This window comes from Protopterus annectens, chromosome 1.part2 (genome assembly GCF_019279795.1).
Source record: "Protopterus annectens isolate FY-2018-M chromosome 1.part2, PAN1.0, whole genome shotgun sequence".
In the NCBI taxonomy this organism is placed as follows: domain Eukaryota; kingdom Metazoa; phylum Chordata; order Ceratodontiformes; family Protopteridae; genus Protopterus; species Protopterus annectens.
This window is the reverse complement of record NC_056727.1, coordinates 491,359,367-491,372,589: the sequence shown is the minus strand read 5'-3', so window position 1 is coordinate 491,372,589 and position 13,223 is coordinate 491,359,367. Positions and strand designations below refer to the sequence as shown.

Sequence of the window (13,223 nt, the reverse complement as noted above, 5' to 3'; positions counted from 1 at the left end):
AAAAATTCAAAACCATAGCCAAGACCCACCTATTATCTACTATAATGTATGCCTTTGCCATTTTCACGAACCTCTGCAAAACTGATAAGTTAAAATCACGCTACCACAAAATTGCCAAATTCACCACAGGCCTACCTCACACAACTCATCAGTGCATTGGTCACAGACAACTAAAATGGCTTGACCTACCCAGTCTCTTAGCCTTCAACCAGCCTTCAACCAATTAATTTAAGCTCACTGCATCATACACCAATGACAGAAATGCCCATCTCTCCAAACCCTAGTAAACATTGTAGCAAAAAATAGACCCTTGAAGTCCTCTAACAAACTATGGTAAAAATTGTCAAAAACCAACTTTTGGGAAGCACTATACTCTAACCACATATCTAAGGCATGGAATAACACTCCACAGACTATTCTGAACACTGTCAACCCCTCAACCTTTAAAAAGCTGCTTAGGAATCATCTATATGACAACTGGTTATGCCTCTGCTCAACACCAGGCTGAATACTTTTTTTCTCTCTTCTTCCCTGCTCCAGCTAAACACCTTTGTTTTTTCTTTTCTACTGATCCTCACTCTTCTGCTACTCTTCACTCTCCCAATCTCACCTTAACTAAATACCGTAAAGCCAATACGTCTCAAAGATGTACTTAAAATACATCTACTGAAAAGCAAACTACTGTCATGGTACATATAAATATGCATTAAAAAAAATAAACACACACATGTATACCTTTTTTCCCCAGACTATCCAGAAATCAAACTGATTCTCTGGTAGTCCGGAAAACATCGTACAAACTCTGGCATTCGGTTTCAAAAAAGAAAAAAGACTATCAGAGTTTGTTAAAACGGCTGATTTACTATGCTTTTTTAAAGGAAGGCATAGTAAATTGTCTGAAAGCAGGTATCAGGAACAGGAAAAGACATCACAAAATAAGTGGAACATGGACGGGAGAGGGGGTGGGAATGGGTGATACAAGGGTGTGGCCTTAGTCCGGTATGGGCTACAACGAAAGGAGGCAACCCTATGTATACCAGATGAAATCTGTCATCTGTATGTAAGTGACAGCAAAAATATGATTAGCGAATCTATGCAGACTATAGCTGTGCTATGTATTATTTATTTTAATGTATAATAGACGTAAAATGATGTAATTGCTGTACGTATCAAGTAACTTTGTTCACTTTGTATACTTTCTTAAAAATCTACTTGTAAATAATCAAATATAACAGTATTTCTGTAGGTGGAGCTCATCTCCCCAGGCCTCTGCTGAAAGTGGGCTACTGGCCTAGTTGGACCTACCCTACACAGTAAACAAATGTCAAATAAATGAATAATGTCAAATGAATAAATTTATTTTTACTTCAAGCTCTCCTTCCCCAAAATTCACATGCAAACATCCCTAAAAATGCGATTTATAATAATTTAAAATACAAGGAATATTTGTATTGTATTTAGCTGTCTGTTACTTTTCACTAGTGGGTCTCATTTGTAACGCGAATGAATGATCCAGTCCACTGTACCTTGAATCAAATGCATATAATTTTATGCCTTCATTTAAAGACTAATCTGTTGTTAGCGGATACTTTTTTTAATTTCTCATAACACCTTCCACTGACGGCAATCTGCTCACGCTTTAGCTGTATAGCTAGCACTTTTCACAGTTCAAGCAAGTTTCTATTATTTGTGAAAATGAACTGAAACACAATATTCACAAGATAACTTCAGCTTTAAATATGCTTTGTGCAGTCTGATCATTACTGTACCCTGCCACCATAATGTGCCTATGCCATCCTATCGACATCTATCCACATTTGTAAGCATAACAGATAAATAGACAGCTGCACCAAGAACCAAGAACATCTTAACTGGGTCTGTTACTTCTGGGAAATTTGTTAAAATTAATTTAAAAGAGCAAAAGTCTGCCTTCCTAAAACATAGTCCTTTCTACTACAAGCTGTCCTGGCACTCCATCCACGTGCAGACAGTCCCCAAACTAATATTTAAAGTCTTGTGACAAACAGAAATACTGGTATTAGTCATAGCTGTCCATCACCTGTAATATCACAATATTTTGTACAAGTCAGTTTAGTTCAAATTGTCAGAGTATACTGAAACAGCAGAAGTTCAAATTTCGGCTCTATATAAATGAGAGGCATCAGTACAATGTGCAATTTTTCTGTTATTCCAGATATATTTATTAAATTATGAAATACTCAATGGAATGCTGTTTTGTAAAGCCAGTATACACTTTTATTGCAAGCTATCCTTGTCCTCTATCCAAATGTAAATATTCCCCATGTGGTATTTGTAATGTGCAAAACAAAGGGAGGCATTTGTGTTGTGTGTTTATCCATTTTTTATGGCACTCGATGAGGCGCGTATAGCAGAAAGTACAAATGCATTACTTTGATTGTTATTTTACCATGTCTGGCATTCAGATAGGAGATGTGATTGCCAGACCCCTGCCTGTGTGTGGTGCTACATTCTAATGAAAAGTATATAAGAAAATAATCTTTGAAGCTAGAGTGACAAGAAGTGACCACTAATTTAGTGGCGTATAACATGATGCAACCCGTAGGTACAAATTATTTACTGACTAGAAGGTATTCTTCAATTCTGACTATTAATTCAAGGCAACAGTTTGATTAGCCTGAGAGAAACTATAATGAATTTCTGTCTGATAAAAGTAAAGGTACAGCTTAGGATGATGTACCACAATGACTTTTCTTTCAAGCTGTCCGTTTGTTAGAGAAGCTGTACGAGACTGGGTCGTATGGTGAAGATATCCCTATGGTACTGTTTCTTTTGTATGCAGACTTTACTGTGAAAAGCCAAATGGGCTGTATTTTGCATTGCATTTTCAATGTGAACTACTAAATAAACCTGAATTTTATATAAATTGCTTTTCAGAGGGCACATCAAACTGAATTTTATTCATACCTCATACTATGGCATCACAGTATCTAGTGTAGTGTTAGTCTCATGGAGGGATTAATCAGACTTGTTTGACTGCTTATCGTTCATATAGAAGCGCCAGGTTAATTTTTCCCACTCACTGATTCTCACTTTGGCATCATATTAAGCGATACCTTTCTACTAAAGGATTATATATGCTGTATCTACACTCATTCCCTTTGTCGGCACTCAGTCCCTTTATTAACCTCTCTAGTCCGTTCTTCTAGAAGTGTTCCCCAGTATATTTCTTTATCCAATGAGGCTTCTAAATATTCCTATATCATGCTCAAAAGTGTAAAAGTGTAGACAATGAGGCATAATAAGAAGTTATGTTCTTACCATAACGTTCCATGATAGTTGTCTTCTTCTCGCCTTCTTTCTTGCTGGATGGGTTCGGAGCCGATCCTCGGCTCCGACTCGGCCTATACTATAGCTCGAGAGCTATTTTTACCAGCTCGAGGCAGCCCTATAACCCACAATACCATGCGCTAACTCCCCAGATCTCGTTTGGTAGCTAACACATAGTATAAATTTATTATTATAATCCTCATTTCCAAGTACGGACTCCCTGCTAGTAACACTAAAGATACGGGGAAACCGTAACATATTGTATCTCATGAAATGGAAGGACTCAGAGACCTTCAAGTCTGTCCAGGCTAGGGGGCAGGAGGGAGGGACACAAGAAAGAAGGCGAGAAGAAGACAACTAACATGGAACGTTATGGTAGGTACATAATTTCTTAATGTTAAGTTGTCATTCTCGCCTTCATTCTTGCTGGATGGGACAGCGTGTCCCTAGCACCTTAGTCCTGGGTGGCTCAATGGAACAGACTCCTGAGTACGGTGGAACCAAAGTCAGCTCTATTTCTGGAGGCTATATCAAGTTTGTAATGGGCAATAAAAGTATGTTGGGAAGCCCATGTAGCTGCTGCACATATGGCATCTAATGGTAACCTTGCTTGAAAGGCCGTTGATGTTAATAGTGCCCTAGTTGAATGAGCCTTAGGCCTAGACGGGAGTTGCCTGTGTCTCACCTCATAGACAAAGGTAATAATGGATGTCAACCATCTGGAAAGAGTAACCTTTGATACTGGAAGCCCTTTCTTCCCTTCAGCATAAGAGAGAAAGAGCTGGTCTGGCTGAGTTGTTTTGTCCTGTCTAGATAATACCGTAGTTGGCGATGAACATCCAATGAATGTAATTTCTGTTCAGCCCTGTTGGAATAGTCTGGGAAGAAGACAGGCAAGTCAATAGAGTGGTTTAGATTTGCTTCAGAGGACACTTTCGGTAGGAAGGATTTGTTCTAAGAGTTACCCTGTCTTTATGAAAAACCAAATAAGGGGGACGGACAGACAAGGCTTGAAGTTCAGATACCCTTCTGGCAGATGTTATGGCTACTAAAAACAGAGTTTTCCAAGAAAGAAGCTTGAGGGAGCAAGAGGCTGCGGGTTCAAAGGGAGGCAGAATCAATGACGTTAGAACCAAATTCAAATCCCATTGTGGGGGCAGATCCTTAACTGGAGGTCTAAGCAAAAAGATGCCCTTGAGAAAGGCTTTACAGAGTTTGTGGGACATAATATTTGCTTCAGAGAGCCCCACATGAAAATTAGCAATGGCCGCTAATTGTACTCTGATAGTGGCTAACGATGACCCTGAATGAAAGAACTCCGCCAGAAAGTCTAGAACCTTATGAATGGGTGCATGGAAAGGATCTAAGGACCTAGCTTGTGCCCAGAGCGAAAAATGCTTCCATTTACTCGCATACGTCTTCCTAGTATTGAATTTATGGGAAGCCAGAATGATATCACGGACAGGAGGAGAAATAAGGGGAAGCCTGGCTATGGCTGGAAGTGGAGCAACCAAGCTGTGAGGTTGAGGGAATGAAGAGACTGATGCAACTTGCCCGTGAGATGGGTCAACAGATCCGGAAGGGGTTCCAGATGCCAAGGCTGTTCCAGTAGGTAACTGTGCAGGAATGGAAACCATACTTGTCGAGGCCAAAACGGAGCAATGAGGATCATTTTGGATCTCAATGCAGTTGCTTTCTGAATTAATTGTGGGATCAACGGTAATGGAGGAAAGGCATATAGAAGACCCCAGGGCCAATTGTGAACAAGAGCGTCTCTGGGGGGATGGCCTGGTAGAGGAAAGAGTGTGAAGAAGTCGAGGCACTTGCTGTTTTGAGGAGTTGCGAAACGATCACAGCAAGGCTGGCCCCACTTCTGAAATATTCTGTCTGCTACCACTTGATTTAGAGACCACTCGTGAGGCATGAGGATAGTTCTGCTCAATCTGTCCGCTATGACGTTGGACTTCCCGGGCATGTGCGTTGCTATCAGAAACCGTTGAGAGGAAATCGCCCATTGCCAAAGTCTGAGTGCTTCTCGACATGGGGGGTAGGACTTTGTTCTGCCCTGCTTGTTTATGTACCACACCACAGACATATTGTCCGTTTGAATTGCTATAGTCCCTGTGGGAAGAGAGCTCTGAAGTGCTTGCAACGTTAAAAGCACTGCCCTCATCTCCAGGACATTTATGTGCATGTGGCATTCTAATTGTTGCCATGTGCCCTGGACCGTCCTGCCCTGATAGTGCCCCCCCCCACCCGATCAGGGAGGCATCCGTTGTCACCGTGGCAACTGGGGGGGGGGACAAAGGGTCTGCCCTGAAAAAGCTGAGGGGAAACCATCCACCAGGAGAGATGATTATTGCATGATGGGGTTATCAAGATGTTGTGAGTCATCGGGAGCTGTTGAAAGGACCACTGAGAAAACAGCATCCACTGAAGGATCCTCATGTGGAAGCGGGCTAATAGGAGTAGAAGGATTGCCACTGCCATGAGGCCTAACGCTTTCAATACTAGCTTGACTTGAACTCTGTTGGACTGAAACAGGAACTGAACGTTCCGCTGTATGTCTGTCACTCTGAGGTGGTAATGTTGTAGACATTTCTGTGGTGTTTAACATGGTGCCTATAAAGTTTATACATTGACAAGGCGACAAGGAGGATTTTGCAAAATTTATAGAGATACCTAGACTGTTGCAAAGTTGAATAGTGTAATCCCTGGCCATTATAAGATGCTGCTTGGTGGTAGTGGAAATGAGCCAGTCGTCTAGATATGGAAACACCTGGATTCCTTTTTGTCTCAGGTGAGCCATGACCACTGCCAAGCATTTGGTGAACACCCGGGGGGCTGTGGTGAGACCAAAGGGCAGGGTTCTGAATTGATAATGACTGGCCCCCAGCCGGAAGCGGAGAAACCTCCTGAAGCGCCTGTGTATCTTTATATGATAGTATGCATCCTGGAGGTCTAACGAGCACATCCAGTTGTCCCTGCCCAAAAAGGGTAGAATGGACTGCAGTGTTACCATCCGAAATTTTGTCTTTTGTACAGAGTTGTTCAATCTGCTGAGGTCCAAAATGGGTCTCCAGTCTCCTGTCTTTTTTGGTACCAAAAAGAATCTGGAGTAGATTCCGGATCCTAGCTGATCTGCTGGGACTGCCTGGATGACTCTTTTTTAACAGCTTTTTTATTTCTAGCTGTGCCTGACCCCTTTGTGCAGGTGGTACGTCTGGTAGGGGTCTTGGCGGTTGTACTGGAGGGGAAGTGAAGGGAATTTTGTAACCCTCGGATATGATCTTCTGTACCCATTTGTCTTGGGAGAGGAATTGCCAGGCTTCCGGATACAGGGATAATCTTCCCCCGACTGCCTCCGAAGGCGGACAGTCGGGCAGCTTCTCAGGGATGCTGAAAGGGTTGGTCAGGGAAGGATTCCCTGGAACCCTGGTTCTGTGGACCCCCTCTGCCCCTGGGGCGGCATCTGTTATTGTTCCCCCCTCTGCCTCTGGGGGGAAATTCACCACGTGCGGTAGGCACGACTCCCTGTGGTTTGCGGAACCAGATCTTTCCACCCCTCTGTCCTTTAGGATAAGGTCTAGAAGGTGTGGAAAAATGGACTCCCATGGCAGAGAGAGTCTTACCATCTTTCTCGCATCTGGTGAGGGTATTCTTCACCTGAGGTCCAAACAATTCTGAACCATCAAAGGGGGTGTTGGTGAAGGACGCCTTGAAGGGATCGGCAAAGTTACAAAGTCGCATCCAAGCATGACTTGTGCCTGCAGCCCTACTCGCTCCATCGGCTGCGTAGGAGATAAGCCGCATGGAGGAGTTAACAATGGAATTCAGGGTGGCCAGCTGGGAGTTCATCTTGTCCTGATACCCCGCAGCAGAAGGATCCTGTACAGTTTCACCCAGTTCTTTGAGCAAGTCTCTCTGAAGGCAGGTGAAATGACATAAATAGTTCAGCGATCGCATAGTAAAGGTTGCTGAAGCAAATGTCCACTTACTGTACCTGTCCATGGTCCTGGACTCTTTGTTAGGAGGATGAACAGGTACAGAAGGATCAGCCAATTCCTTCTTAGTGGCTGCTGCCACCACCATAGCATCAACTGAAACACCTTTGGTGAGAAAGGATTTGTCCTCTGGAGCAGAAATAAATTTAGAGGGCCTCCGAGGGGTAGGTTCCATTGAATCAGGAGCTGCCCACGCCTTTCTAGCCACTACCTCCATTAGTGAGTCGAAAGGGGGAGACACCCAGGAGGTGGAAGGGCGAGATCCAAAAGTGTCAAGGTAAACCGACTCGTCCTCAGAGGGTTTGAGAGTGGTCCAATTTCCCCTCTGTTTTAGGATCTCTAGGATGTCTGAAAAAGAGACATCCTCAGAGGGGGATCTCGGGGAACCCTCAGACTCATCCAAGTCGGTGACCGACGTGACAGACTTGGGGGAGTCTATGTGCTTCCTCTTGCACTTTCTTTTCCTAGGGGGTTCCCCTGAAGCTTCAGGGGAGGCCTCGGAAGAGGAGACGACACCCAAAGGGGTACCCTATGCTTTGGATCTCTGCTGTCAGATGCAAGAGGATGGCCAGAGACCGTAACAGGCACTGTAGAGGGAGGAGCTGCAGAACTTAACATTGGAGTGAACACTGGGTCCAGCACGCTCCTCATCACCTCGAAGGCTCCCCTATCAGGTACCAAGGGCAGTCCCGGCTCCGAAGAGATCCGAACCGCTCCCGGCACCGACAAAGAAGGCTCAGAGAATGATGTCGGGGCCAAACTAACCAGAGCCGAAGCTCCGAGAGGGAGAGTGGGGTCGGACAAGGGTCCGATGCCACTCGCCCCCTCGGAGCCGACAATAGAGTCCCGGGCGCCCGGACCTCTCCATGGACGGAACCAATGAAGAAGTCGGAGCCAACAACACCGTAACCGAAGGTGCAAGTATCGACTCCGACGTGGGCAAGGTTACGGTTCCGACAATCTCCATCTCCGAACTAGAGAGGTGAATCAGAGGAGGAATCGATAGCAGTACCGAAGGATCCACAGTCTGGTGAGACTGGCTTTGGAGCATTTGGGCTAGTGCCTGAGATTTTATGAGCCTACTGACCACCCTCTCAATATCGTGGTCGGAAAGCCTGGATGACCTAGATGAGTGAGTCCTATGACTCCGCCCCGATAGGAGTGGTGATCTCGGAGCCGATCGGACGGATTCTAGTGAGGGGGATCTAGAGCGCTTGCGCGCTGGGGTTGGCTCCGATGCAGGTTTCGGAGCGGATACTACTTTGCCCTCCTCGGATCCGATTGGAACCGATGTCGGAGCCATCTCAATTACGCCAGACCTCGACTCAAAAGCTGGAGCCAAGGGTTTGGCGGTTTTTGAAGACTTCCCCGAGCCAGACTTGGAGTGGGAGTCATCGGGCTTTAATAAGCCCCTTAAGATGAGCTTATTACGATGCTCCTGCAGGACTCTTGAACTAAACCCTTGACAGACGGAACAAGAGTCCTGCAGGTGTAAAGGCCCTAAGCAGTAGACACAAGAAGTGTGGCCGTCTGTCAGAGACATTTTCTGACAGCACGAGTCACACTTCTTGAATCCCAAGACCTTAGCGTCTTTGGACATAGTCCTAACAACAGCAAACACAGTAATCACAGTCAGTCCGCACACACACTCAACTTATAACTAGAAAAAAGTTAAGGAAACTGACTAAACACCACACACAGACACTGTAAGGGGTGGGGAAAACTAAGGTAGGCCCAATGATAAAAATTAACTAAAAAGAAGGGAAGAAGGGCTACAAAAGGGCTGTAATGAATAAAACAATCGATAGGGACCTAAAATAGGAAATCTATCTGGAAAACTACCTGAAATATAGTACTATAGAAAAAATTCTCTTTACTGACATGAGCCGGTAAAAAAAGGCAACCTCGCAGCAAAGCGGCAAACGAGATCTGGGGAGTTAGCGCATGGTATTGTGGGTTATAGGGCTGCCTCGAGCCGGTAAAAATAGCTATCGAGCTATAGTATAGGCCGAGTCGGAGAACCCATCCAGCAAGAATGAAGGCGAGAATGACAACTTAACATTATAATGTATTCTCAGTCTTGGTTTTAAATACCTTTCCTCATAGAATTAAAAGATATATGGCAGGATCAAATACTTGTATAATGAAGGGCACTAACAAATGTGTTTGATATCTCCCCTGTTTTGCTCTCAATTGCCAACCTAATCCTACTGTATTTCTGTTTTTCAATGCAAAAGCTTTATTCAAAGTGTAATTTCAATTAACTTTTATGTATTTCAAGTAATGAATTAACAAGGTGTAAATCTTCTAAATTGCCATATTGATTTCATAATTCTATCAAGCTGTGTTTATAGCTATATTGCTGAAACTAATAGGTTTTGCTTTCTAGATCTTATTAATTTTGTCATCTTTCTCTATTACTCCCCTGTCCTTCTTACCATTTTCTTATGCACCTCACTATTTATACTGTTGTACACTGTATACAGTTATCACTTTATTGCAAGTCATGTTATTTCTCCTCATTTCCTCTTAGAATTATACTGCTAGTTTAGATAGATGCAGCATCCAGCCAGAATGCTAATTTCCTGTAATAACTAAGTGGATGCCAACACTACTCGGAGATTTAAGTACACAAGTCCTCTCAACCACCATTATCATAAGATTAGCACAGATCACAGTTAGTGTAGAATAATTAGTAATAGTTAATGTATGTTTTTAAAACAATGTTGCCAATATTCTGGAGCCTTTTCTTTTTCATTATTTTACTGTAACATTATAATCTAGTACTTCTAGTGGTTCTAATTTTCTACGGTTTCCTGCAAAGGTCAGCATACATAAAATTTCCTGGATGCGGCCCTGCTACTAAATTTGTCTCCATTAACTTTAGTTAATTCAGTATCCTAATACTATTGTACTCTCAAAGTGTAAAGGTTAACCTATTCCAGTTTATCCTCGCTCATCTAAGAACCCATACCTAATATCAAATTAATGACAAAACATAAACGAGAGAGAGCGAAACAAAAGCAAGTAACAATATATATTTAAACCATATATGTGTTAACAGTGACAGCATTCAAACAAGAAAATTCTTGTTACTATGGTACTTTTACTGTTTTTTGTTCCTTTTCTCCAATGTTCTAGTCAAACCATTATATCAAACAATAAACCAAGAAAAAGATTTTTTGGCTGTCCAAAACAACAAAAAATTAATGACAAATAGAGATAAGAGTCTGGAAACTATGGCTCACATATAAACCCCCCTCAGACCTACTAAAGTTTAGGCAGCTAAGTAACCAAATAAAATCTGTAACAAAAGACAAGACAGGTTACTTTTTAAAATTACAATCTAATCAAACAAAATTCCAAGAAATTCTGATCTATTGCATCACTTCTCAACCCAGGAACAAAAATTAATCCTAGTCCGCATCCTGAGGAAACCCCTGCACACATTTCCAGCCTTTTCAACACTCGCTTCACTGACCATATATTGAATCTCACTTGAAATGTATCTTACTCCCCTCCATCATTCCTTCCCTCATTCTCAAACCCCACCTCATCCGACTTAACACTATCCCAACCTACTTCCCAGTCTCTACCTCCTCTTACCCCTTAAATCACCTTTAACTCCTACCATTTCTCCCTATATTTCTCTCACTCTCTCATCAGCCCGTTTCCACTAATACTATAGAGACTAATTTGCAGACTTAAAACCTGCTCCATCTCTGCTGACAACCTACCCATAGAATATCTCAAAGTAGCAGCTGAAGCCATTGCATACCCAATCACCATGCTCATCAATAGATCTATTCTAGAAGCTTATGTCCCAGCTCTCTAGAAACAATCATTTATTATACCACTACGCAAAAGGGGTAACTCCACTGATATTTCCAGCTACCATCCTATTGCCTTACTGCCACCAATTTCAAAACGTTTCAAAAAATGTCGCCACACACAATTCCTGCACTATCTTCTTAAAAATCAACTTCTTAATTCCACAAAATACGAGTTTAAACCAGCTCACAATACCTACACTGCTTTACTATCCTTTACAGACACAGTTAAAGCAAGAGACTCAGGTAAACTAGTTTCTTCCTTATTTCTTGACCTATTGAAGACATTCGACACTGTTGCACAACCTCTACTCTTATAAAACCTCACTGACCTTGGCCTAGCCTCTCTTTCACTCAAATGGTTCACAAGCTACCTAACAGACAAAAAGTATTCAAATGGCAAGACTCTCTTTCCATACACCTACACACTACCACTGGCATTACCCAAGGTTCTATACTCGTTCCTCTCTTACTCAATGTTTTCATAAATAACTTACAACTCCTCCTGTCAGAGTTCACTCACAATATGCCGATGACTCAGCTATCATCTGTTTTCCCAACACTCTGCCTCATTTTCAGCAAATCAACCAAGTTGCCTTTACTTCCTTTGAAACCTAGCTCTCCAATCAACTATTGCTTAGGTTCATAGGGTCATAGGTAGGTACCAGGTTATCGGTCCAAAGGCCTAAGTAAGTCTAGCCAACAAGGTACCCTGGCTTTCACCACCCAAGAAAGTTATTTTCCTGTGCCCCTGTCGAGCAGAGCCACAGAAGTGATCCCCGGGGTGAATTTCCTATTTCCCATCCTCCCATCAAGATTTTTCTTGAAGAGTGCTAATGAGGAGCCCTGCTTGACATAGATGGGTAGCTTGTTCCAGAGTATGGGAAGTCTCTGGGACAGGAATCTATCCCTCCAGCATATTCTGTTTATTGTGGTGGCAAAGTTTAGGTCCCTCGAGTGTGTAGCTTGGAGGGATAGGGATTTCTTTAGGTGTAGCATGTGCAACAGCTCTGGGTTTGACATAGCTTTGTATGTTAGGCAGAGATCACCTCGGAATAGGCGATATGCTATGGAGTACAGCTGGAGTTTTTTGAGTCTGTCAGTGGGGGGCATCTGTTTGAGGCCGCTAATCCTCTTTGTGAGGTACTTCTGTGGCCTTTCCAGCTGTTGTAGATGTCTTGTGAGGTACATTCTAAAGGGGGCGTTGTACTCTCTAATGGGTCTAATAAGTGACAAGTAGAGGGGAACAATGACCTCTTTTTTCCTGGATGAGAACCCTTTTGTGATGAGGTTTGCCACATAGGATTTCCTGACCACTGTAGTGATGTGATTATCAAAGGATCGACTACTGTCCACCTGGGTCCCAAGGTCTCATCACACAACAGACATTAAGTAGACTGCCGCCTATGTGGTAGTTCATGGGTACAGAGTTTTTACTAAAGGGGATGACAATGCACTTTTTGGCATTAAGCTTGAGGCCATGGCTCTGACACCAGGCATCTGTCTCAGTGAAGCCCTTCTGTAGGATATCCACATTGTTTGGGGACTCTACTATGGCTCCTAGTTTGCAGTCATCTGCGAACTTCATTAGCCAGAGACCTTCTGTTTTAGCCTGTACTTCAGAGAAGTAGATACCAAACAGGAGAGGACCCAGGACTGAACCCTGTGGTACTCCACTTGTCACTGGTTTTAAGTCGGATTTGGAGTCTGCAACTTTTACAGTGTGGATTCTGTCAGCGAGCCAGTTGGCAACCCATCTTATAACGTAGGGATTTATACCTAGTTTAGTGAGTTTATCTACAATTCCAGAAAGGGGGATGGTGTCAAAAGCCTTGGCGAGTTCAAGATAGGCTATGTGAACCACCTTACCGTCGTCTACAGCTTTGGTGACTGCCTCAAAGAAATCAATCAGGTTCAGGAGACATGATCTGCCTTTCACAAACCCGAACTGGGTGGGGTCCAGAGTTTGGAGGTTACCAATGTATTTGTTTATAAGTTCCATGATGATACGTTCCATAGCCTTGCAGACCCTTTAAAAACCATGCTTCTACATTTCAACCTTAAAACACTTTCTCTAAAG

General features: G+C 43.1%; 1 long non-coding RNA gene across 2 annotated transcripts in view; it reads right to left on the bottom strand.

Moving 5' to 3' along the window:
- The window catches only part of LOC122789745, a 2,129,853-nt gene that overhangs the window by 1,034,156 nt on the left and 1,082,474 nt on the right, over nt 1-13,223 (bottom strand). The window lies entirely within an intron of this gene.